The following is a 25,111-nucleotide window of genomic DNA, read 5'->3' on the forward strand; positions in this document are numbered from 1 at the left end:
GTGAGTTCCCCACATCAAGAGAAATGTTCAAGGCTGGGCTGTCTTATGGGCCTGTCGCAAAATGTCTGGACTGGATGAAGTCCAGGTGCCCTCCTCACTGACTCGAGAGCAGACCCCAATGCCCCCCAGGCCGGAGCAAGTGGCTGAGTGAGTGAAGGCTTCTCTGGTGGGCGCTGTGGGCGAGTAAAGAAGGGGGCTCCCGCTGATTGCTTGCAAATGTGGGTCCAGTGAGGCCAGATCTTTGGGTTTTTCAAGAAAAGACAGACGTCTGCGTTTTTTAATATAGTCTCTCCTGAGTTTTGAATATTGTGGGAGCCAAGTGAAGCCATCCATGCCCTCAGTCTTGGCCGTGGCCTGGCGGTTTTGTGACAGGAAAGCTAGACCCCATTTTAAGAAAGCCTTGCCGGGCCATAAGCCCCCACGCTAGCTTCCGCGTTCTGCTTCCGTGAGCGCCTGCTTCCCGCCTTGCACCGCGCTCGGCCCCACCTTTTCGCGCCCCTAGTAACGGGCAGCCCCTGCCTATATAAGCAGGCTTTCGTCTTGCCCCGGAGCCCAGAATTTGGGGACTGCGTCCTTTGGGTCCGCATGCGTGAATAAACTCCACTTCGCTACCCCACAACTTCGTCTGAGTCATTTTTCCGTAACATTTGGTTCCCTGACCGGGAAACGACTCACGCGAGCAGGCTATTGCCTCTGGTGAAGGCGACCGCGGGCGGCGGGTGGGGCCCAGCAGCGGAGAGGAAGCGCACGGCCCTGTGATTTCGGGTCCTCCGAACTCCGGGCTCCGCAGGCACGGCCCGCGACACTGCTCTTGACCGGGGCTGTTGGGGAGCGAACTGGACCTGGAATCTGGGAGGCGCCGCCCCGGTAAGTGCCCTGGGGACCAGAGCCCGAGACCAGGCCCACCCTTGCGGTGGAAGGAGAGACAGATCACCTCTCACGCCGAAAGGCCCCAGGCAGGGTTCCCCGTATCCGGAGGGGAACGAAATAACTTCTGGAACGTGGTGAGAGTGAGAGAGTGTGACTGTGGCTCTACTGGCGTCAGCCTACGGAGCATGCGTGGGCCCTCACCTGCGGTTCCTCGGCCTGTCGTGCGGCATAACAGCGGGGAGTTTAACCCGAACCCTACGCGGGCAGCCTTAGCCAAGACAGACCCAAGTCCTCGCGAGAGGAGAGGCCAAGCGGGCGACGTGAATCCCCCCGGCCCCTTGTCTGTCGCAGCCCCCGGGAGGCCTCACTATGGGAGGAGGGTCCTCCACTGTTCTAGACTGCGAGTGGTGGAACTTTCCCCAGTTCAGGGGACAGGACCCGAGCATGGACGTGGGTCGATTAGAAACATCCTGCACCTCAGAATGGCCGACATTTGGAGTAGGCTGGCCCCCTGAAGGGACCCTGAATTTAGGCATCATCTGGGCAGTACATCTAGTAGTTACAGGGAGGCCAGGTCACCCAGACCAGTTTATCCTCATAGACCGTGGGCAGGAATCAGCGCAGGACACGCCTGGCTGGCTCCGACGGTGCACCAGGCGCAGGGCCAGGGCTGTGGGGACCACGGGCAGCCAGCGGAGGGCAGGGCGGACTTGTTGCTCCCGGAACCCCAGAGAAAAGACCTCGGCCCAAGTCCTTGTAGCCCAGGCCCGCCGGCCACCCATTTTTTTTTTAAGGGGGAATCCTTTCTGTGACAATTTATTGTGAACCATCCCCCGCCTGCTCTGTAACAGTTTTTGGCAACCACAAAGGGATGATAATTGCCCGTGTCAGACCAACCCCCCCCCCCCCCCCAGGTATGGGAGAGTGACACTGCGGAATCTTCCCAGTCTCTGAGAATTTCTCTGCACCCCTCACGCCCGGAAAGGTGAAAAGGAAATGGAACGGGGGACAGAGCAGGGGAGTGAAATGGTTTGGTTGGTACGCTCCCGAGGAAAATAGCTGGGCTCACCAGGCAGGGTGTCAATGATCTCCCGGAGGAGAGTGGGGGCTGCCAGACGGGAGAATATATGTTCCCCGGGGACAAGCCAGCAGCCTGGTGAGACAGGGCCACGCCCTCACCCACATGGGCAAGACCTCATTAAAAACCTGCTCAGGAGGTACTTCTACTTCCCCAACCTGGCAAAACTCTGTGCCTCCGAATCTGCCCAGTGCTTAACCTGTGCCCGGAACAACGCTGCAGGGCACCCAGGAAGGGAACCAGGAAGGAGTACAGCATAGGGGGGAGCAACCACTTGAGGACTTACAAGTAGATTTCACTGAAGTCAAGCCCAGCCAGGGATACAAATATCTCCTAGTTATGGTATGCGCCTTCCCTGGCTGGGTGGAAGCCTTCCCCACCAAGACAGAAAAGAGCCCAGAAGTTACTCGAGCTCTCCTCAGGGAGATCATCCCTAGATACGGATTGCCCCGACCCTTGGGAGCGATAATGGGCCGGCCTTCGTTTCCAGTGTTGCACAAGAAGTGGCCAGGCTGTTAAATCACCCCCAGAGCTCAGGTTTGGGGAGGAAGCGCACCCCTAGGCTCTGTAAGCCGAGCCTGCATGAATGTTGGGGATTGGACAGCAAGCCATGTGGGTGCGTCACCATTTTGGGTAAATGGAGGATGAGCCACGTATCTTGGGTGGTGGGTCACCTGAGAGTTCCGCCATCTTGGGACTGGCGAGGTGGTGGCCTGAGGGTTCCCTTCAGGTCAGGTGCTGTGTGTTGCTGCTGTGTGGGCACTGCACCAGTCAGGTTCTCTGTGCAACTGGCTCTGATAGGGATAGCTCTGGTTCTGAAGGTCATGGACTGGGGTCCAAAGGATGTTGCTGCGAATCTAGGGACTTTTAGTGGAAGGTGCCTGCAGTGCTAGGGACTTCTGGCTGCCGGATACTGAGTTTAACTACTGAGTTTAAGTATAATCCTTCCCAGTGTGGGAAAGGAGCAGGGATAAAAGGGAATTGTGGTTAAATCTGGATGGGCAAAAATATGTAGAAAGGTTGTGAAAGTTTTAAACCTGGAGGAAAGGAAACCTCAACTACTTGTTTTCTGGTTTTATGGGAATGTGGTTTCATTTTGCTTCCGTTTCTGATCAGAAACCCCCTGTACCTGAAGACCTGTTTAGGGTCACCTGAAGCCTGTTTAGGGTCACCTGAAGACCTAGTTGGGGTCACCTGAAGACCTGTTTAGGGTCACCTGAAGACCTAGCGAAGGTTGCCTGTAACCGGTTGGGGAGCATGCCTTTGCCACTCGGGACCCAGGAAGGGTCATTTGGGCCTGATGTGTGTTTCAGCCTGAGGCAAAGGAGCATGTCTCTGCCGAGAGACCGGACCTGAACGGCCTGTCTCTGCGGAGGCCCCAGTGGACGCACTGGTGCAAGAGGATGCCTCTACCTGTGTACTGTTCTTATGGAACTCTGTCTGTGTTTTGGATTTTGTTCTGTATCTGCCCTGAAAAGAAAATTGAGGATTCCAGGGATGGTTAAAACTTCACACTCTGTAGGAAAGTGAACAAGGGAAAGTAGAAGTTATGTAAATGAAGAGGGTGTGTAAAAGGTTATAAAAGTTTGTGAAAGTTTTGGAAAGAAATTATGTGGGGTTAGTAATGGAAGGTATAAGGCACGGAGATGCAATCTTGGTGAATATCAGAAGGAAAAGGATTTTCCTTCGCACTTGGTATTTTTCTCCCTACCTGATCCCTCCATAATTTGGCATTCTGAAGGAGTGAGTGATGACATAAGGTTTCTCTGCATAAATCCATTAAGACCAGTCATTAATGGTGGTTTGTTAACTGGTACTTTGACTGGAATGTCATGCCTGAAGGAGGCATGTTTGGGTTCTGGTTGTCACCAGGAAGCCCTGAGGAACTGGGATTGACTTGTGAAGCTAGCAAAAGCCCACGAGAAGAAGCCTGGTACCTTGGTTGGTTGTGCGGTTCGTGGCAGTCTTTCCAGGGAAGGAACAAAGGTGGCTTTCCTGAAAGATGGCTAAAAAGGAACCTGTAGGCACCACAGAAGCCTCAAGGATTTGAGTGAAACAACTCGTACAGGCGAAGCCAGGTGGTGGATGTGTGGCTCTGCTTCTGTGCCCCGAGGGGCGGACTAAAAAGTCAGTCTAAAGGTTCCCTGTGTGAGTTCCAGGAAAGGGAACTTAAAGATCATAGGTGATCCAGGATGCTCTTGGTGTGTTTATGCAAACAGACAGGCAGAATTAAAAGTTGGACTCAAAGTAGTTGCTTTAATAACGATGAGGGTGATCTTAGGGAGAAAAATCATGGTCTGAGGAAAATCACATGCTCAGTGTTGGATATCAGAATCGTGCAGCTGTCTTGAAAGTTTGTTTTCATTTGAAAGTTGAAACTGGGTTTGTAATATCACCAAAGATGTTCAATTTACAGGCACAAAGGACCTGTCAAATTGCCATTGTTAGATGTCATCGCAGCAAGGGCCTTGCAACTGAATGTCTTCCCAAAAGACAGTCTCACTGCCATAGAGACTGGCTTGGGAGTGGTTGTGTGAATTAACCTGTGTGTTCCTCCTTCTGTTTTCAATAGGGCGTGGGACTATGGCCTCATTACCTGAGCGATTGGTTGCAATATAGGCCTCACTTAAGGAGCCCACCTTCATCATCGCCCCCTGAGACTCAACGGTTTGGTTAAACTAAGAGGTTGGGTTGGTGAAGGGTTTGGGTGGTCTGTGGGCTTCACTTCAGAGCTGATTTTCCCTTTTCTGTCCTAATGGCCTGGACAGAAAGGGCCCAGAAATCTGAAAGGAGGGAAACCCTGATATATTCCCCTCAGCCTGAGTGAAGTGTAGTGAGCCACAAGGGTTTTGGATAGGTGTAGCATGTCCCATACACCTTCCTCCAGATAAGCCATTCTTTACCTAGGTGCCTGCCTTTGTTATTCAGTGATTATGATTTAATTGTTCCTTCAGCTCTCTTGCCAAATCTGTCACCTCCAGAATACGGCGAGGATGCCAACTGTCCAGTAATGCCAGCCTTTGGACACCGAGCCTGCAACTTCCCAGTAACAGCCAACTGACTTGGATTCTATGAGGTCCTTCCCCTTACAGGAAAGGACTCCCTCCATGCTGCACCCCCTTTCAGGGCACCCCTGACTCAAGGTTAGGTAGGACGACGTCCATGTCCAGCCGGAAGTAGTTACAAGAAGATGAGACCTTCGTCCATTGTCCTTTATATGATTATAAAGGGGTTGTATATCTGAAAGGAGGGGTTGAAGCAGGGTGCAGCCAAGAGGAGGGCCCCGAGAAGGGGTTTGTGATAGGGTCCAGAACTCAAGGTGCCCAGGAAATATTAGAAAAATATATATAGGATGTCCTCACCCCCCACAAGCTTGAGCCCGGAAAATGGGACACATGGAACAGGGCCATTCAGAGCTGTTTTGGGGAGCAACAGCTTTGCAGCTAACCCCTGGCATGGTCATTTAACATATCTATAACCTTTAACTAGTTTCATAGACATGTTAAAAAGCTGTGGCCTTGCTTTGAGCCAGGAGGGTGGGAGCGAATTCCACCCAAGATGGGACTGGGAAGCAACTCCCCCTTGTTACAGGGCCTGCGAGAGAGCTTGGAGATGGTTGGCTCCATGCCATGGGGCCACACCTGCCTGGACTTACTATGGCAGCCCAGTAAAGCTGGAAGAATACGGGGATGCTGGCAGGTGTAACTGACTGGGAGAAGTCAGAAATGGGGCTCCAAAGGAAGATGGGCGCTGGGATTTAAACCTAGGCACGGCAGCCATAGAAGAGAGGACCATGTGGTTTTGGAGTGCTGCTTTTTTGCCACGCAGCTTAGGCAGCAGGAGAGACGGCTGGGACAAAACGGGAGGCACTTGGATGCTCCTTTGGGAATGCTGCTATTTTGTAAACCAGTCAGGCATGAACAATAAGGGTGAAGGAACTAGAAGATATAAAAAGGCAGACCCAAGAACTAGGAAGCTGGAATCTAGGAGTTGACCCACAGGTGTGGCTAAAATGGGTGCTACCATACCTGGGCCCCTTACTCATAGTCTTTCTAGAGATAAGCCTAGGGCCCTGTGTCCTGCGGACCCTAGTTCAGAATCTGGAAACCGCAGTCACTCGTAGGGCAGCAGCCAAGGTGCTAGCCCTTCAGAATTATCAGCATCAGCACCAGAAACTACGGCAGTTTACCGATACCCAGGACTATGGCCAGCTCTATGGTGATGCTAAAGGAGCCGAGAATGACTTAGCATCGAAAGGGGGGAATGTGACAGGAAAGCTAGACCCCATTTTAAGAATGTCCTGCCAAGCCATTAGCCGCCTCGCTAACTTCTGCATTCTGCTTCCCGCCTTGCACTGTGCTCCGCCCCCCATTTTCATGCCCATAGTAACGGTCAGCCCCTGCCTATATAAGCAGGCTTTTTTGTCTTGCCCCGGAGCCCAGAATTTGGAGACTGTCTCCTCTGGGTCCACATGCGTAAATAAACTCCACTTCGCTACCCCGCAACTTCGTCTGAGTCATTTTTCCGTAACAGTTTAACCCCTGTGTTCCAGGGTCCTCAGGGCTATGAGAGTCCAGTCCTTCAGTCGGGGTGGAATGAGTGAAGTGGGCAGGACAGAGACTGCCTCTCTGTCCTACAGGTGGGGACACCGGGACGCCTGAAGGGGAAGGGGCTTCCAGGGAGACCAGTGCAAGGTAGCAACAGGTGAGGGCTAGAAACACAGGAAGCAAGATGAATGGGCAAGATAAAGAATGCTGTCTCCTTCCAGCCTATTCCACTGACATCAATTGGAGGCTTTTCTCTTAAAATAAGGTTTGGTAAAGGGAGCGCTGGGTAGGCCTGGAGCAGGGTATTTGGCCTCCCAGGCACAGTGGAAGGAGGAGGGCTTCCTTTTCCCCTCCCTACACTGCGCCAGGGGCTCCACATGCTTCAGGGCGACTGAATGGCGCCCCCCTGGGGTTGTGCTGTGCTCAGTCTGCACATTGATGTCTGGAGCCATTTCAAAGCTCTGCCTCTCCTTTTCCCCAAGGATTCGTGTCTTTAGCCTCCAGGTATGCCTGAAATCACCCATTATAAATAACTCTGCTTTTTGGCGAAGGCTTCATGGCATCCAGGAATCTGTTTCGAAATGCACACAGGAAAAGAAAAAGGGCCGCAGGAATGCAACCTGACATCTGTCTCAGGCTCGAAGTATCCAAGAATTGGACTGCCAGGGATTTGGACACTGAATAAATTAGCTTTGCAGAAGCCAAACTCAAAAAGCCAGTCATATGCAAACCACATTTTTGGCACTCCCTGCGGGGATCTGAGGCCTGTCTGCCTAGCTTCCTGCCTCTTGGCCTTCCTGTCACTCTTTGTGCTGAGACTGCACTTTCAGACCAACTTTAAGCTTTGCTTACTTCACCAGTGAATGGCTTGCTTGCTTTGTTTTACTTTGTTTTAAAATAAGTTTTTTTTAAAAAAATATGAGTACTTTTTTTCATACAACTTTGTTGAGAGGTATTTGAAGTATAATAAACTGCACATTAAAAAAGTATGTAGCTTGATCAGTTTTAACATATGTATAAACCTATGAAACTATCATCAGAATCAGAATAATAAACATTTCCATCATCCCGCAAAGATTCTTTGTGCCTCTTCGTAACCCATTCTTCCCTCTGTCTCTGAAACCACGGGCCTGCCTTCTGTCTCCCTAGATGAGTTTTCACTGTCTAGAAATTTATGTAGAATTCATACAGTTTGTGTTCTTTTGCCTGCCTGTTTTTCCCAAGCAGGATGATTCTGAGGTTCATCCTGCGCTACTGTGTGTATCAATAGCTTGTTCCTTTTTATTGCTGAGTAGTATTCCCTGGCATGGCTATACCGTCATTTCTTTATCCACTCATGTTGATTGACCTTTGAGTTGTTTCTGGCTTTTGGCCCTTCCAAAAACAGTTGCTGTGAACATTTGAGTACAAGTCTTTGTGTGGTTATGTGTTTTTATTTTTCCTGGGTAAATGACTGGACTGTCTGGGTATATAGTAGGTACGTATTTCATTTTTTTAAGAAACTGCCAGGTTGTTTTTCTAAGTGGTGAGTTCCAGTTGCCCAACATTCTTGACAAGGCTTGCAATGATCAGTCTTTAATTTAGCTATCCTGCCACATTTAGAGAAATGAAATACACATTTCTCACAAGAAATTTACATGTGCTCACAAAGAGCATTTTTTGTATGTTTTATTGGCCATTTTGTATGTTTTGTGAAGCATCTTTTGGCAATGTTTAATTGGGTTGCTTATTGTATTATTGTTACAGAGCAAGGGGGGTGGTTCACGATAAATTATTACAGAAAGGATCCCCCTTTCTGTCTCTGGAGGTTCCTTCCCCCACGCCTACCTGCTAGGTTCGAAATGCCCACCGCCAGAGGAAAGACGTCTCTCAATGCCAGAGACTGGTGAAAAGGAAAGGAATTGTTTATTTAAAAGTTACACAGACTTAGAGTAATGGCTTAATGTCTTCAATAAGATACTAAAGTCCTCTAGAATACCCACAGATGCACAGTCCTTCCCTCTCCCTGTGCCCAGTCCGGGGTACCGTGTCTCAAGAAAAGAAGTAGAAGTCCGTAATTCAGGCTCCCGGCACCATCAGCTGTGTGGCTGCTGCAACCTCCAGTTAATCCAAAGCCATGTGGCACCTTCTCATGGCCCAGCAGCAAGAGTCCTTTCTCCCCTTTCTTCCTGGCAAAGTCTCTCCTGCTGCCTAAGCCGCGTGGCAAAAAGAAGCACTCCAAAACCTCTCTACTCTCCTTCAGAACCGTGTGGTCCTTTTCCCCATTTCAGAACCTTGTGGTTCTCTCTATTTACTTCAGAACCATGTGGCCCCCTATTTACTTCAGAGCCGCATGGTCTACTCTTTTTTACTTCAGAGCCACGTGGTCTACTCTCCTCTATGGTTTTAAATCCCAGTACCCATCTTCCTTTGCAGCCCCATTTCCGACTCCTCCTACAGTCAGCTACACCTGCCAGCATCCCCGTATTCTTCCAGCTTTACTGGGCTGCCATAGTAAGTCTGGGCAGGTGTGGCCCCATGGCGTGGAGCCAATCATCTCCACGCTCTCACGCAGGCCCTGTAACCAGGGGGAGTTGCTTCCCAGTCCCACCTTGGATGGAAGTCACTCCCATCTCCCTGGCTCAAAGCAGGGCCATAGCTATTTAACATATCTATGAAACCAGTTAAAGGTTATAGATATGTTAAATGACTGCCAGGGGTTAGCTACAAAGCTGTTGCTCCCCAAAACAGCTCTGAATGGCCCTGTTCCATGTGTCCCATTTTCCGGGCTCAAGCTTGTGGGGGGTGAGGACATCCTATATATATTTGTCTAATATTTCCTGGGCACCTTGAGTTCTGGACCCTATTACAAACCCCTTCTCGGGGCCCTACTCTTGGCTGCACCCTGCTTCATTATTACTGAGTTTTAAAAGTTTAAACAAACATGTTCTGCAATAATACGTCACTGATATGTGTTTTGCAAATATATTCTTCAGTCCCTGGCTGTGCCTTTTTGTTTTCCTAATAAGGTGTCAGTATCGTCTAGTTAAATCTGGAGCATTTGGGGTTTCCAGAGGTAAGAAAGACATGGAATATTTAACAAATGCAGTAAACTTAAATTCTGTAGACCCTGAAATGTGGTACCAACATGAATGAGAACATATTGATATCATATTAGCTCTTGATTTGGAAATTACGTAATACAATTTGAGAAAAACACTGTGTGAGGCAACATACTAGGTGCTGGAAGAGGTAGAAGCAAGGGTACAAACATCATCAGATGTGAAGAGTAGTGTTCTCAGGGGGCTCACATCTATGGACAGGGGGCAAAAAGCATGCATTCTGATCGTGGTTATTAGCTGTGATGTATGCTCTATTGGCATGATCTTACTTAATCTTCAGAGCAACTCTCTGATGTAGATTTCCCCCATTTTACAGATGAAGAAACTGAGGCTTAGAGAAGGTAGGTAACTTCCCCAGTTCATACCGCTAGGACATGGCAGAGTCCTAGCTCTATGACTCCAAAGTCCACGTACTTAATCTTTAAGTTAAATTGCTTCCTAAGCAGATTGTAGGATAGGATGTGTTAGGGATGATAAAAGAGTTGGAAACAGAGTGTTATGGAACAAGAAGTGAAAAGGTGAATTTTTTACTCTGTGCCTGAAAGCACCATGGAGGAGTTAGCATTTGAGCGGGGCCCCGAAGTATGTGTACAGCCTCAGTGACAAGGATGGCAGAGGGGCATGGCAGTCAAAGGGAACAGCATGAGCAAGGGTGCAACGGTGAGAACAGCCATAGCATCTGCTCACTAAAGCCCAGCGTTCTTCAGGGGGAATGGTGAGAAAAGGTGATTAAAATGAACTCTCAGAGAGCCTTGAATATCAGGCTAAGAAGGTCAAATCTGAAAAAAGCAGACGCACCCAACAGACGGACGCCTTCCGCAATGGAGATGGTCACTTCTTCAGATAGCTCCCCAGCTCTGGAAAATGAGCATCTTCAAGACCACCCAGAATCCAACAATAGCATGTATACAATAGCATGTATACTTCCTTCATGAAGTCTCATCGCTGCTACAACCTCATTCCCACAAGCTCCAAATGGGTTGTGCTCGATACTTCCCTGCAGGTAAAAGGAGCTTTCTTTGCTTTGGTGACTAATGGTGTACGAGCCGCCCCTTTGTGGGTTAGCAAGCAACAAAGTTTTGTGGGCATGCTGACCATCACTGATTTCATCAATATCCTACTCTGCTACTATAAATCAGCCTTGGCACAGATCTGTGAGCCAAAAGAACACAAGATAGAAACTTGGAGAGAGGTGTACCCGCAGGACTCCTTTAAGCCACTTGTCTGCATTTGTCCTGATGCCAGCTTGTTTGATGCTGTCTCTTCATTAATTCGAAACAAGATTCACAGGCTGCCAGTTATTGACCCAGAATCGGACAACACCTTGTACATCCTCACCCATAAGCACATCCTCAAGTTCCTCAAATTGTTTATCACTGAGTTCCCCAAGCCAGAGTTCATGTCCAAGTCTCTGGAAGAGCTACAGACTGGCCCCTATGCCAACATCGCTGTGGTCCGCACTACCACCCCTGTCTACGTGGCTCTGGGTATCTCCATACAGCACCGAGTCTCTGCCCTGCCTGTGGTGGATGAAAAAGGGCGCGTGGTGGACATCTCCTCCAAGTTTGATGTTAGTGATCTGGCAGCAGAAAAGACCTACAACAACCTAGATGTGCCTGTGACCAAAGCCCTGCAACATCGGTCACATTACTTTGAGGGCGTCCTCGAGTGCTACCTGCATGCAACGCTGGAGACCATCATCAACTGGCTGGTGGAGGCAGAGGTTCACCGACTTGTATGGCGGATGAGAATGATGTGGTCAAGGGGACTGTGTCGCTCTCAGACATCCTGCAGGCCCTGGTGCTCAGGGGCAGAGAAAAGCCCTGAGCTAGGGGGAAGGGCCAGGTGGCACCAGGGGTTATGCCCACTCACTGCCTGCACAAAGCCCTGGGAACCACTGGCGAAACCTTGAGAGAATTGTGACTCCCTAACCTTCTACCTGGGAGCCGGGGAAGGTGTGGAGGAAGGAAGAATGGATTTTTAGCTGTCCCATCCTCACACATACACTTGAGGAAACCTTGCAGCCTAGCCCATCCTAACCCCTGACCTCTTAGACATAGCCCCCATACTGGGTGAACTGTGGGCTCTCTGCCCCTTGGACAAGTTCTGATCTCTAAGAGATCTCAGACCTCACCCAGCCTTTGCCTCTGTGTCCTTCCCTGACTCCCTCCACCCTAAGATAATAGCACAACTCTTCATAAAAATATTTTTATTCATTCTGTTTCATGGTGTATGGAGGAGGCTGAGTCCATTTAGTGACGTGTCTTCCCATAATGGAAATGGGGAGGACTGTGGGGAGGAGGGCCTTTGGGTTCCTGTGCTATATTCAGTGAAGGGAGGCGGGGTTAGGTGGAGGATAGTAGCATGGTTAGCTGAAGTTACTGCTTTTCATGGCAAACCTAATTAAAATGACAGGAACCTCTTCAAAAAAAAAAAAAAAAGGTCAAATCTCCTTCCAGAAGGCAGCTGAGTAAGAGGGAGGGGTTTAATGACACGATGACTGTGTGTCCTGATGAGGTCGGGATGGACAGGGAAGTGGAGGAGGGGCAGGGAGCAGTCTGGGACCTTGTGGCCCCAGCTGTAGGTGTTGAGGGCCCCAGACAGGGCATTGGCCATAGGAATGGCCGGGAAAGGATTAATTCATAATTCAAAAGTAGACGCCACCCCTCGTCTATGACTTTTAGTGAGCTCTTCTATATCTGAGACTAATTCTACCCAGTGCCTGCTGCTCCTCCTTCATTGTCCATATTTCGCACACTTCATTGCTTCCAGGCAGTGGCCAGGGAGAAGAGAGGAATTCAGTTTGTCCAGCCTGTAATTTGTTGGCTAATTCAGATAAATGAAGTGGTGCCTGGAGAAGGCTGACTTTTGGCCAAAATAAAGCTTTATATTATTCATACATTCACTTACTCATTCAATTAACCAAATTTATTCATTTGCCCTTCTGACATGTTTTCCACCACCACCAAGCAATTCCCCAATTCTCAGCAGACAGACTGAACTCACTTCCGGCATCTGGAGTTAGTGTCGGATCCCACAGGTTAAGGGCTCAGTCCTATAAGAAGACCGTCTCTACTTCAGATGCCAATCACAAGTCCAGGTTGTCACCTGTATTTCTGAATGGTCTGCTGTAAGTCAGAGATTCCTACAACCTCCTCCTTGGGTTCAGTTAATTTGCTGAAGTGGCTCACAGAACTCTGAGAAACATCTACTTATATTTCCCAGTTGATGATAAAGGATATTGTGGAGGATACAAATGAACAGCCAGAGGAGGAGGTACACAGGGTGAGGTTCAGAAGGGTCCCTAGCACAAGAGCACAGGTCTCCATGGAACTGGGGTACACCACCCTGTCCTCTTGTTTACCAACCCCAGAGCTCACCAAATCTCCTTATTCAGGAGTTTTTATAGACCTTAATCTGCAGTACTTCCCCTCCTCTTCCCAGAGGTTGGTGGATGGTTTTTCTGGTGACTGGCCCCATCCTAAGGCTGTGGCGGGGGGCGGGGGGGGCACCCTAAGTCACTTACTTAGTATAAACTCAAGTATGTTCAAACGGGCTCCTTATGATTTGTCCTTGGGAGTGACAAAAGACACTTCTCTCACTCTGGATATTCTAATGGTTTTAGGGCCTTTGTGCCAGGAACCTGGGGCAAAGACTAAATATATGTCTTATTACACTGTCCTTTCGTTCAAACGTGTATGCATTCGGCAAACTCGGTCACTTGATACTGTCAAGTACCTAACGCCTGCTGGATACTATAGTAGCGCAGAAGGTACAGAGAGGGGCGTAACGCGATCTCTGTCCACAAGAAGTTCACGGTTTACAGAAGGATTGTGTCTGCCTTTTTCCGAGTTTTCTTTTTGTTCTTACCTTATGTTTCTTTCTCTTTTTTTCTTGCGTTCTTTTGGATTTTTTTTTTCTCATTTTATTTTCTCCCTCTCTGCTTCTAAAATTCAGTATTCTGTTTCTACACTTTGAATAGATAGCCAAGAAATTTTAACATGCATTCTTGAGTCTAATATTAATATTTTACGAGGAACTTAGCGAAGACCTTGCCTTTGATCACCCCCCTCGCCTGACTTACATGCTGCTGTTGTCGTGCATTTTAGTTATTTTTAATTCCATAAGGCTGTACTATTATTATTTTATGCAGGCTCTCCAAATGGAACCATGTTCCTTCTGCCTAAAGCATATCCTTTCAAGTTCTTTTGACCGAGTGTCTCTTGATAGCCAGCTCTCAGGTTTTGCTTGAGAATATCTTTATTTTGCTTCTGTTCTCGCTGGGTATACAATTCTAGTTTGACAGTTGTTTACCTTCAGCACATTCAATATGTTATTCTACTGCCTTCTGGATTCTATTATCACTGTTGAGAAGTCAGGGCTCATATAGTGATTATTTCTTTAAATCTGTCTTTTCTCTGGCTACTTTTAAGATTTTTATCTCTGCTTTTGATGTTCTGCAGTTTCACTTGATGTAGACTTACAAAAACAACTTTATTGAGGTATAATTGGCATGCAGGAAATTGCACGTGTTTAAAGGGCATCATTTTGGTAAGTTTCGATGTGTATATACCCGTGAAGCCATCACCACACCAGATAATGGACATATCCATCATCCCCTAGATGTCCCTTTGTATTTGTGACCCCTCCCTCCTGTCCCTCTTCCCACCTCCATTCCCCGGGCAACCACTGATCTGCTTTCTATCATTATAGATTTGGGGTTTTTTTAGAATTTTGTGCAAATGGAATCATACAGTATGTGCTCTTTTAAAAATCTGTTTTCTTTTACTGAGCATGATTAGTTTGAGGTTCACCCTTGTTGTAGCATGTATGAATACTTTATTCCTCTTTTATTGGTCAGTAGTATTCCTTTCTATGGGTTACAGTTACTTATTGATGGATTTTTGGATTATGTCCAGTGAACATTTGTGTACAAGTCTTTGTTTGGACATACGTTTTTATTTCTCTTGGGTAAATACCAAGGGGCGGAGTGACTAGATATGTTAGGTGTATGTTTAACTCTTTGAAAGCCATGGCGGTGCCCTCTTCTGTTACCAGCAGCGGTGTGTGAGTTCCAGCTTCTCGGGGTCCCAATTAGCACTGAGTATGATCAGTGTTTTTCATTTGAGCCATTCTAATTTGTGTTTTTCTGACAATTAGTGATGTTCAGCATATTTTCACATGCTCTTCCGCCCTCTGTATGTATATCTTGTCTGTGATGTGTCTGTTCAAATCATTTGCCCAGCCTTTAAAACTTGGGTTGTTTGTTTTCTCATTATTGAATTTTGAGAGTTTTTTATATTCCGGATACAAGTCCTTTCATGGATATGTGCTTTGCAGTATTTACTCCCAGTCTGTGACTTGTCTTTTTATTCTCTTAATGGTGACTTTTGAAAAGCAGTCATTTTAAAGTTTGGCGCTCTTTGATTGATCAGTTAGTTCTTTTATGGGTCATGCTTTTGGTTTCCTAGCTAAGAAATCTTTGCCTAACCCAAAGTCACAAGGAATTTTTTTCTTGTGTTTCCTTCTAGAAGTTTTATTGTTTTCGGTTTTACATTTAGATCTATGATTCATTTGGATTTAATATTTATGTGTAGTATAAAGTATGGCTCAGCATTGTTCTTTGCATATTAACGTCCAGTTGTTCGAATATCGTCAGATGAGCAGGCTGTCATTTCTCTACTTACATGCCTTTGCACAGCTGTCAGAAGTCAGTTGCCCATATACGGGTGAGTCTGTATTTGTACCCTGTCCTGTTCGTTGATCTATTTGTTCTGCTGCATTCTTCGTGGGATCACTTTTCGCTAAATTCTCAGTTTGAAGTTTTTCAGACCTCCCAGGTCCTCTCAAACCTGTACTGAGAGCTGGCTGAGGTAGCAACTCCTCAAGAGAGGTTCCCTCCCACCTCATTTACTCATTGCCATGATTTGAGCCATTGCTCTGGTGGGGTAGGTTTACTTCTAGTTTATTCTTGCGCTGAGGGTGTAGGGAGTTCCTTCTATACGTGAGTGGTGGTGTGAATGCCCATCACACTCCCCCCCTGCACCGTCCTCTGGCTCTGTCCTCAGGCTCTGTCCTCCGTCCTGTGTTCTGAGAGGGTGGGCACGTCCACACTTGTGTTCACCTTGTTTAGTAAATGCCTCAGGCAAAAGCCAGTTTCAGTTCTCTGGGTTCCTACCTTCACTTGGTTTTTGGTCTCTGATTATTTTTTACTTTCTTGAAAGCATATTGATGCATTAAAAATGTGTGATTGTTTTTTTTCTGTTGTTGCTTTTTATTTTGCCTTTTTAGTTGTTTTCAGTTTCTGGTGCGGTCAAGGTATCCAGCCTGCCACACTGTTGGGAAAAGAACTTGAGCCTCAGACTTTACGGTGTGGTTGTTAGAATCGGTTCCTTCTGTGGGATTGACTGCAGTGATGTCAGGTGTTCGTTCCCATGGCCCTTGGTGAGCCCTGGGAAGCCAGGGGAGGAGGGACTTTATTTTTCCTGTATTGGTGATGTCTTCACTGTGGTTTTACGACCACTTGATGAATCCCTGGGCTTTCTACCCTTCCCTTTTACAGCCCGTCTGTGCCAGCACAGCTGAGGTTTTGTTTCAGTGCGATTTAAATGCCTGCACTGGGCCACACCTAGAGTCCGTCCGTACTATACACTCTCATACTCTGCTCTGCCTCTCCTTCAGATGATCTGTTCCAGGGAAAGCAAGATGATGATTTGTATGACTGCCGGATCTCAGATCTCCCTCCTCTGCTAAGAACATGAGGTCCATGAGACCAGGGACCAGAACAGTCTTATGTCCCATGGTCTCACTGTTTTCTAGCATGGTGCTTGCATGGAAGAGCACTTGGTAAACAAAATGAATGAGCCAGTGACAGGTTTCGTCAGATAACACTGAGGAAGCAGCAGTTTGAGTAACCCAGGTTAGTCCCACAGCCATCGCCAGAGCCCCTGCGCTGTGTCAGGCCCCATGCCAGGCATGTTTGGGGGTTGCAGAGGTGAGCAGAAGCTGAGTCTCACCCTCCAGGAACCCACAGTCCCGTGGAGAAAAGGCAGCGTTTCCATGATTGGAATCTCCAAATTCAAATGATACATTCCTCATCTTGTGAGTGGACCATGTTGAGCTGTTACCTCGCTACTGACAAACTATCCAGGGTTTAAACACTGTATTCCTGTGTGCACACAGCTTTGTGTCCCCAAAACTGCCTGATGTGGACACCTTGTGCTGAGATGCCCAAACACCTGACTCAGCCCTCTTCTTAGTGCCATTAGTTACTGAGTGCTTGCTTCTCTGTGCCCAAGACTGCACCAAATAGTTTAGGGAATTACAAGTCTAAAATAATACATGGATTCCTCTCCTAAAGGAGTAAATTTGTTTGGGAAGATGGAGATCAGGGGCAGCAACTACTGGACCTGCTTCTAGAGGACCCAAATGGATATAAGTAGAAATTCCTAAGCCCTTAGCATAGGACACAAGTAAGGTGACCCTACCCTTGGAGCACAGCAAGACTTTCAAGGCCCCCGATCTGCACCTTAGGCCTCTGTGTCTGGCATGCCGAGGCGCAGGCTTATGGTCTTAGAGGTTGTTTTCTAGGTGTTGAGAAACTAGGTAACAAGTTCTCTGTTTCCCAGACCTGTGACTGTCTCTTGCATGGTGCCACCCAGATCCCTGGGTCCTAAATGTGCCTCTGGAAAGAAACAGGGTAGTGGACAACTGTGTGACCACTGCATCCTTTTCTCCCGTGGCCGCCTCTGCACTGCTTTTCAGTGGTTTCTGGGGCAAACCAAAGTTAGGTGACTCTGCACTCAATCCAGGTACGATTCTCACTCTTTCTGGAACCCAGTCCAGCCCGGGGTGTCTGGCTTAGCCCAGGAGGATAAGATGCAACATTTGGTAAGTAAAGGAAAGTCAAGCTCATTTGGCACAGCCTTTATGCACCTGTCTTCTAGGCACACACCAGGCAAGGCAGGCCTCGTGGTTCCTGAGGGCCTCTCACCAGCTTTGGATCTCGGGGTTGTCTTCTTGTTATTTGAACGTAAGAGGGATGGGCTGGATCCGTCATTCCCAGTCACTGGCCCACAGACTCGATCCAGCTGTGAAAGTTATCAGCAGTCCAAGGTAAAATGAAAGAGAAAATGAAGAGAGCAGGGAGTTTGTTAAAGAACTCCGTGAGTTACTGATCTTGAGTGGGTGTCTCTCCAACTTTGTATAATACATCCTTTATTTTATGTAGTATGTTCGTATGTCTTTTGTTTTATGAAGTGATAGTAGACGGTGGGTTGTTTGTCTTCTTGACTGGTTTGATTTGAACTTACGGAACAGAACACAAAGCTGACGACACTGCGCCTCTTCCCAACTTCTTTTTTTGCAGGGGCTGTGGGGAGCTCTTTTTAAGTTGGCTGAGTTCAGAAGTCGGGATTTCCAAGTTAGACTGCAGTTGAATACCCTCAGTTTTTCCAATGTGTGTATTATGTGGAAGGGGAGAGATGACCTTCTCGTGCTTCTTACTAGCTGTAAAGTTTGGGTTTGACTAGTGTAACTGTTGGGAATGAGAATGAAGCCTGCCTCTTGGGGTGAACGAGACCCTTGTGGGGCAGCCTCGTGGGTCGTCTCCTCAAGGTCGTACACGTGTTTCTAGGTCATGCATTTGGTAGGGGCCTTACTGCTGGCATATCTCTGCCTACCCCCTTTCCCTTTGTGGGGTACAGATGAGCCCTTTGACACTCGCAGGCTTGCCTTTGCTGAATCCTAGAACCCAGGTTCGAGTGCCAATCAGCTTTTCTGCCCAAAAGTGTATGTATGAAGGATTCTGGGTCCATCGGTGTGGATTAGCTTCACCCCAGAGAGCCCGCTAATTCATATTCCCTTGCAGTGTGTCAGCTCAAAGAACTGCAGCAGGCACAGGCGGTTGAGAGGGAGAGCCAGAGGGCTCAGCACGCAGCACAGCAACCTGTGGGAGCCTCTCAGGCAGGGGAAGAACCTGAAGGAAAAATATTTTTAGCAGATTTTTATAAAGTTCGACAGCATTAGAAAGCCGAGTCACAGGTGAGTTCAAGGTCCAGCCCCATCTCTTATCGCCGTGTGTCTTCAGGCAGGCCACTTAATTTCCCTTTATTAATTTCATCCTTAATAAAAGTAGAAGACTTATCTGTCCTTCTACATTTATTTGATTATTGTGAGGTTATTCGGCTATTGTATGTAATTTGGTTATGATAAATGAATACTGGGAGCTTTGACAATGGCAAATGCAAATGAGATTTATTTTTCTTATTCAGCGCACTTATTACTAAGTGCCCACTTACGTGCAAGGCACAGTTCTATGGAGTAGAGGTACCCTGGTCTGAAAACCAGACGCTGCCTTCAGGAAGCTTACATTGTAGTGAAAGAAACAGACAAGCAAGCTCTGGCTGGTGTGGCTCAGTGGGTTGTGCGTCATCCTGCAAACCAGAAGGTCACCGGTTTGAATCCCAGTCAGGGCACATGCCTGGGTTGCCGGCCATATTCCTGGTTGGAGGCGTGCAAGGGGCAACCACACATTGGTGTTTCTCTCCATCTCTTTCTCCCTCTCTTCCCCTCTCTCTAACAATAAATAAAATCTTTTTTTAAAAAAGGAAGAAGCAGACAGACAAACATATCAGGAAGACAGTGGTCATGGTGCTGTAATGAAATAAACAGGCTGGTGTAGGAGGGATTTAGAGGAAGTCTCTGTGAAGAATCGGTGGTCAAGCTGTGATCTGAAGGTTGAGGAGAAGCCAGGAGAAGAGTGTCCAGGCAGAGGGAACAGCAAGTGCAGGGACCCTGGAGCCACGGGAGCTGGCTCGCTTGAAGACTGGAAATGAGGGTCGTGCGGCTGGAGGCTGTGGCTTACAACAAACATATGGTTAATTTCTATGGGTGTGAAGTAGCTTCAGCTTCTTTCCATTGCATTTCTTCCTGTTCTTCAAGCTCATCTGTCTTGGGGAACAAAAATTAATTTACAGATATGTTCTGGATATTAAAATCTTTCTTACAAATAACTTTAGAATGTAGAAGGGAGAATACTATATAGTGGATAGTCTGTGGGCCCAGTAGTCAGTCCTGTATGTGTATGTGTATCTGTCTGTCTGTCTCTCCCCATCTCACCAGCTCTGCCACTGATGAGCTCTTCAACCTTGGACAAGTTACTCAGCCTTTCTGAGCCTCAGTTTCCTTATCTGTAAAACCAAGATAGTAAACCCTGCACTGCATCCCTCTGAGGATCGTTATGGAAATAAGGGTTTTCTTTTTAAAGGGAGCGTTATTAATGGGAAAGAGGATGCCTCCGCGCCACTGGCTCTTTGCCTCCTGGGCTTGTTTGGCTGTCGATAACTGGGTCCTGTTAGACAAGATTTGCCGTGTGGGTTCAGTCAGTGTTAGCTGGCAGCTGGGAAGCCTGTTCCAGGGCCATGTCCTTCACGTGCAGCAGCAGGGGTATTACAAGGAAATAAATGAATAATAAATGAAAGACTCCGAAGTCAGGCTGTTCCTGCAAGATTTCTGTGCTCAGGAACTCAGACTAAAGGAGGTGGCCTCATGGTGCCATCTGTCAGGGGAGGCAAGCTCTCTGCTGTGGCCCCAGCAGAGAAGAAGCTCTGGTCTCTGAAAACTGCATGGTTTCCAGGGGTAGAGGCTTTGTCCTGGATGGCCCATGGGTCAGTGGCAGTGCTGGGATGAGATTGTGGCTCTTCAAAGTGCCACCCCAGTGCTCGTGGTACCCTAGCTCTTGGCCTTAGCATCCTGAAACAGTCATTCAACAACACATGGTGTTGCTCCTGGTCCTGTGCTCACCCTGGGGATGCTGGGTAGACAGGGCTGCTCTTGTGGCGCTTACGGGCTAGGAGACAGACTGTAGTTTGTGATGTCAAGAAGGTGCTGGGAGTGCTTTCATGAAGCAGGTAGGGGATACAGTGGGAGCAATAGTAGGTACCAAAAATTTGTTTTCATTTGGGGGATCCAGGGAAAGCTTCTTGGGAGCAGTGCTATTTACATGAACATCCAAGGGCTAAATTAGCCAGGTTGGAGTATGGGGTGATGGGAGGGTGCCAGGCAGAGCATCCTGCAGAGGTATGGCTCGTCTGACTGGGGCTTGGTCTGAAAGGGCCAAATGGTGAGATTTGGGCCAAGACAGGATAGGCGGTCCTGGAAGAAGCCATGCTTCCTGGTGAGTAGTTTAGGTTTTATCCCAGTGGCAGTGGGGGGAGGGTTTACATGGTCAGGTTTGCGTTCCAGAAGGGTCACTGCATCTACTCTGTAGAGACTGGCTGGATGGGGACCGGGGTGTCAGTGGGACAGCCATCTGGGAGGCTGGGAGGCCCAGGCAGAGGACCCTGGGAAGAAGTAGACACATTCAAGGGTTAGCTTCCATTGGACTTGCAGCTGTGACTGCCTCCTTGGGCAGTTTAACTTTCCTGCTTAATATTTTATCCGGTCATCAGACCTCATGCACTATGGTGCTGGCCAGCGTCGAATTTCCACAAAGCTGCTGAGCCCCTCCCTTCTAAGGGCCTGAGAGGGGCCCTAGCAATATGTTCCATGGTCACATGTTCTCTTAAAATTTGCCAAAGTGAGGTGGGTTACTCACTCCCAGGTAGCGCTGCTGTCTCTCTCACCTCTGACTTCCCCTCTAGTCGAGTGGTGTGGGGGTGGCCACAGGCATTTTTTGGATCCTGCAGTGGGAAAGTTGAGTTGGGACTACATCAAGCAGCATATAAAAAATACTTTGCATGCATGCCTTAACTTCATCTTCTTTTCCTTACAGAGCCTCTCCTCTCCCCATCTCTACCCGCCATGCCCCAATACGTAAACTTCAGGTCTCATAAAACTGGGTCTGACCTTGATGAGATGGTGGCTGTGACTTTTCCTACCTGTGGCCTTAGTGGCTGGCAGTGGTGGCAGGAGCCAGCACCTTTGCTCCAGGTGAAGAGAAGCCTTATGAGGCGATAAGAGCCTTGGCAGGTGTCGAAAGGGCAGGCATGGAGATTGCTGCGTGTGCTTCTTTTCTGTCTGTGGTGTGCAGCTGGGGCCCAAATATGGTAGCGTTTACTCTGTGCCAGACGTTCTGCTGAGCACTAATCATAATGACACATTTCATTCTTAGAGACAAGTTTACCTCCCTTTTGCAGAGGAGACTAGTGCTGGTTAGTCAGGGGGATCCGAACCCATGGGGTCTTCCATCAGAATCAGGCCACACGGGCTGTGACCAGGGTAGTCGCTCGGGGCCTCGTGCCCAGAAGGGCCCTGCACTTGCTCCCCTGGTGCCATCTTGAAATTCTTAATAATTCTTGAACAAGGGTCCCTGCATTTTCATTTTTTAAAAGATTTTATTTATTTTTAAAGAGAAAGGATGGGAGGGAAAAAGAGAGACAGAGAGAAACATCGATGGGCCAGAGAGACATCACTCCATTGCCTCTCACACCCCCCCAAACGGGGGACCTGGCCCACAACCCAGGCTTGTGCCCTGACTGGGAATCAAACTGGCAGCCTTTCATTTTGTGGGACAATGGCCAACCCACTGAGCCACACCGGTCAGGGCCCTGCATTTTCATTTTGTGCTGGGTCCCACAAGGTGTGTCCTCAGTCCTGGTCAGGGTCTGTGCTCCAAACCTCTCGCTCCATTATTCTGACAATAAGCAGAATATGGAACTAGCTGCCTCAGGCAGTAGTGAGTTCCCCATCTTTGGGGGTGTTCAAGCAGAGCCTGGATGATCCCTTTGGCAGGAATAGTTTAGAGGGGACCTAAGTGTCAGATGGGAGGAAGGGGGAGGGGTGGGAGGTTGGAGTAGACAACTTTTAACACCTGACATGTTCTGAGCCCTGAGATTCTTTGATTCTGTAACTTGCCCTTCACCAGCTTTACAAAAGTCAGAAAACAGAGGAAACAGGGCTGGAGGGAAATAGTCCAGTGCATAGAATTTTGTGCAAAACTGGGACGGTTCCCAAAGGAAAGAAATCTGTGGAAGGACACAGAACCTGGAGACAGTTCCTTAGATAGATGGCAGTGGCACTGGGCTGTGGCCCCTTCACAGCCCGGCTCGAGGCCGCGCCTCCCTCCACTCTCATCAAAAATGTTTCTGACCAGCTGCAGCCAAATCAAGTGGGTATCAAACAGGGGCCTGTGGATCTTAGCAAGCCTGCAGTTTCCACCCCGGGTCACTGGCCACAGCAGCTGCTGGAAACACGGCGCTGAGGGCAGCACAGACCGGGCTCTCTCTGAAACCAGGAGGTCACTTGCCCCCGAAGCCACGCTCTTCGCAGTCTTTCCTTGCCACCTGGAGACTCGACACTGAGTTGAGCTCCAGCACTAGGAAGGGACCTTTGGTGATTTCCCAGGCATTCTCAAACTGTTAACTGGAGCACTAGTGGTGTGTGTGTGTGTGCACACGTGCGCATGTGTGCTGGGGACTGAGGGTAGGATTGAGAACAGGAGGGACCAGTGCCTCTTCAGACCCTCTGTTGTGACTGGCACTGACTCTCAGTTTTGCGACCCTGATAAGAGAATGCAGGTTTGCACTCAATTTCATACGTACTATCTAGGTATTTCCATTGCTAGCTCAATTGGACGGTGCCTTGCGGTTTGCAAGGAGCTTTTTGCATGTGTGATCTCACTAAATTATCTTAACAGCCAGAAGGTGGTATCGCCCTCATTTTATTGCCAAAGAAACAGACTAAAAAAGTCAGGCCTAACAGAGCATTTCACAATAATAGGGATCCTTTGTATTTTCTAAGTCTGTCCCTTTGTTCACTGTGCTGATGACAGGTTCCCCCAGTGTAACATTTTTGGGGTCCCCAGACCTCTCGGAGCGCACATGGACATTTTGCTGAGGTTTGGGGAGGCCAGCGAGGACATCTAGGTCCTGAGCTCTGAGGCCAGACCTCTCATATCCACAGTTCTGCTGTCTGTCACTCCCCAGCTCTGTGATCTGGGACAAATGACCTAACGTCTCGGGACCTGCACTACCTCATGTCCCCGAACAAGGACAATCGCAGCACCTACTACATGGACCTGCCAGGAGTATTCAGTGAGATGACCCCTGTAAAATGCCGATTAGCCCAGTTCCTGGCCCCAGCTTCGCTGCCATCCCTCCCACGGCTGCAGTTGTTAGCACTTTCACACCGAATGCGCCATCTTCGTTCAGATGGGCCACTTCCTGTGTTTTGGCCGTTGTACATTGTAATGAACTGGTTTTAGGCTTGGAGTTGTGGGCTCTTCTGGTTTTCTTTTTAGCATGTCTTAGAAGTATTTTTCAAAGCTCTGCCAGAATTCATGGGGAGCCCCTGTAAATCCACTTGAAAGCAGATCTCATCACTAAAAACCCACAAAACACCTCAGTGAGAGTGGAGGAGTCGGGCTGTAATTTATGGCGTTCACTTCGCGCTGCCATTTGGCATTTTGCAAACTGCCACTGCCATTAGCCGTCACTTCTGAGTATTTATGATTCTGCGGTTGGAGCGCTTTGATTCTCATAACAGAAACAGGGTCACGTTTAGAAAACGTACCCTACACCGAGCTGGAAAATGAGATCCCCCAGGGGGGCTGATGGATGGGGCCGCGCAAGGAAGTGTGTCCTGCCATCCAGGCTGAGATGTGCCCTCTCCACGTGCTCCACCTGGAAGCTGGCCTTGTGTCTCAGGCCTCAGCCTGCCAGGCCTGGACTTGCTGCTTGGCAGTGGCAATGGGCTAGGGCAAAAGATGTGTCACTAAACACCAAACCATTTTCCACATGGGTGCCTTTCACTGCCACAAGGTTGGCAACGATAGAGCTAGGATTTGGCAGGAATTCCTCCGTGATCCTAAACTGGTTCTTTGCATCCCTGGTAGCGGGAGAGTTTTGGGTACTGCAGATTAGGAGGTGGGAATTAAGTGTGGCACCAGCCTCCTACAGTGGCATTAGGCATGGCACGGTCTCCTGCTTTGGGCCTCAGTTTTTACTGCACTCGGTGGAAGGATTTGGGATGGTGAGCTCTGAGGACCATTCTTCCGGCAGCCCAGTGAATCTCTTGATTGCCATGAGGCACTTGGCTACCAAATTATACAGGATTTTTGGTCAGTAGAAGCTGAGGGTTTTCATAGGAGGAAGGAAACTGTATCCAAGTTGCAAGAGACACGTGTGAAAAGGAACACCATCTCCATCGTTCTGTAACGCATCAGCTTGCTGGTGTGAGTCTTGTCTACCAGGAGGCTCTGCCGGAGCTCGGGCTGGTCTTTTCTCTTCCTGAACCCATCCCTCCCTCAGTAAACCCCTGCAGGATGCCGCTGACATCAAGTCACCATGTCTCCTTAGGCTCCTGTTGGCCGGAACAGTTCCTCAGACTTTCCTTGTTTCCGATGACCTTGACAGTTTGGAGGAGAACAGGTTGTGTGTTTTGTAGAGTCTCTTGGGGTATGGTTGACATTTTCCTGATGTTTAGATGGGGGTATGGATTTCCGGGAAGAAGACTACAGACCTAAAGTGCCATTTTCATCATATTATATCAAGGCTGCACACTGTTAACGTGACTCA

The 25,111-nt window shown here is 48.5% G+C and overlaps 1 protein-coding gene and 1 pseudogene across 1 annotated transcript in view; both read left to right on the top strand.

The window, feature by feature from the left end:
- GALNT10 (polypeptide N-acetylgalactosaminyltransferase 10) overlaps positions 1 to 25,111 on the top strand; it is a 184,960-nt gene that overhangs the window by 23,258 nt on the left and 136,591 nt on the right. The window lies entirely within an intron of this gene.
- LOC112319613 (5'-AMP-activated protein kinase subunit gamma-1 pseudogene) lies at positions 9,418 to 12,029 on the top strand (annotated as a pseudogene).

Source organism: Desmodus rotundus, chromosome 6 (genome assembly GCF_022682495.2).
Source record: "Desmodus rotundus isolate HL8 chromosome 6, HLdesRot8A.1, whole genome shotgun sequence".
In the NCBI taxonomy this organism is placed as follows: Eukaryota; Metazoa; Chordata; class Mammalia; order Chiroptera; family Phyllostomidae; genus Desmodus; species Desmodus rotundus.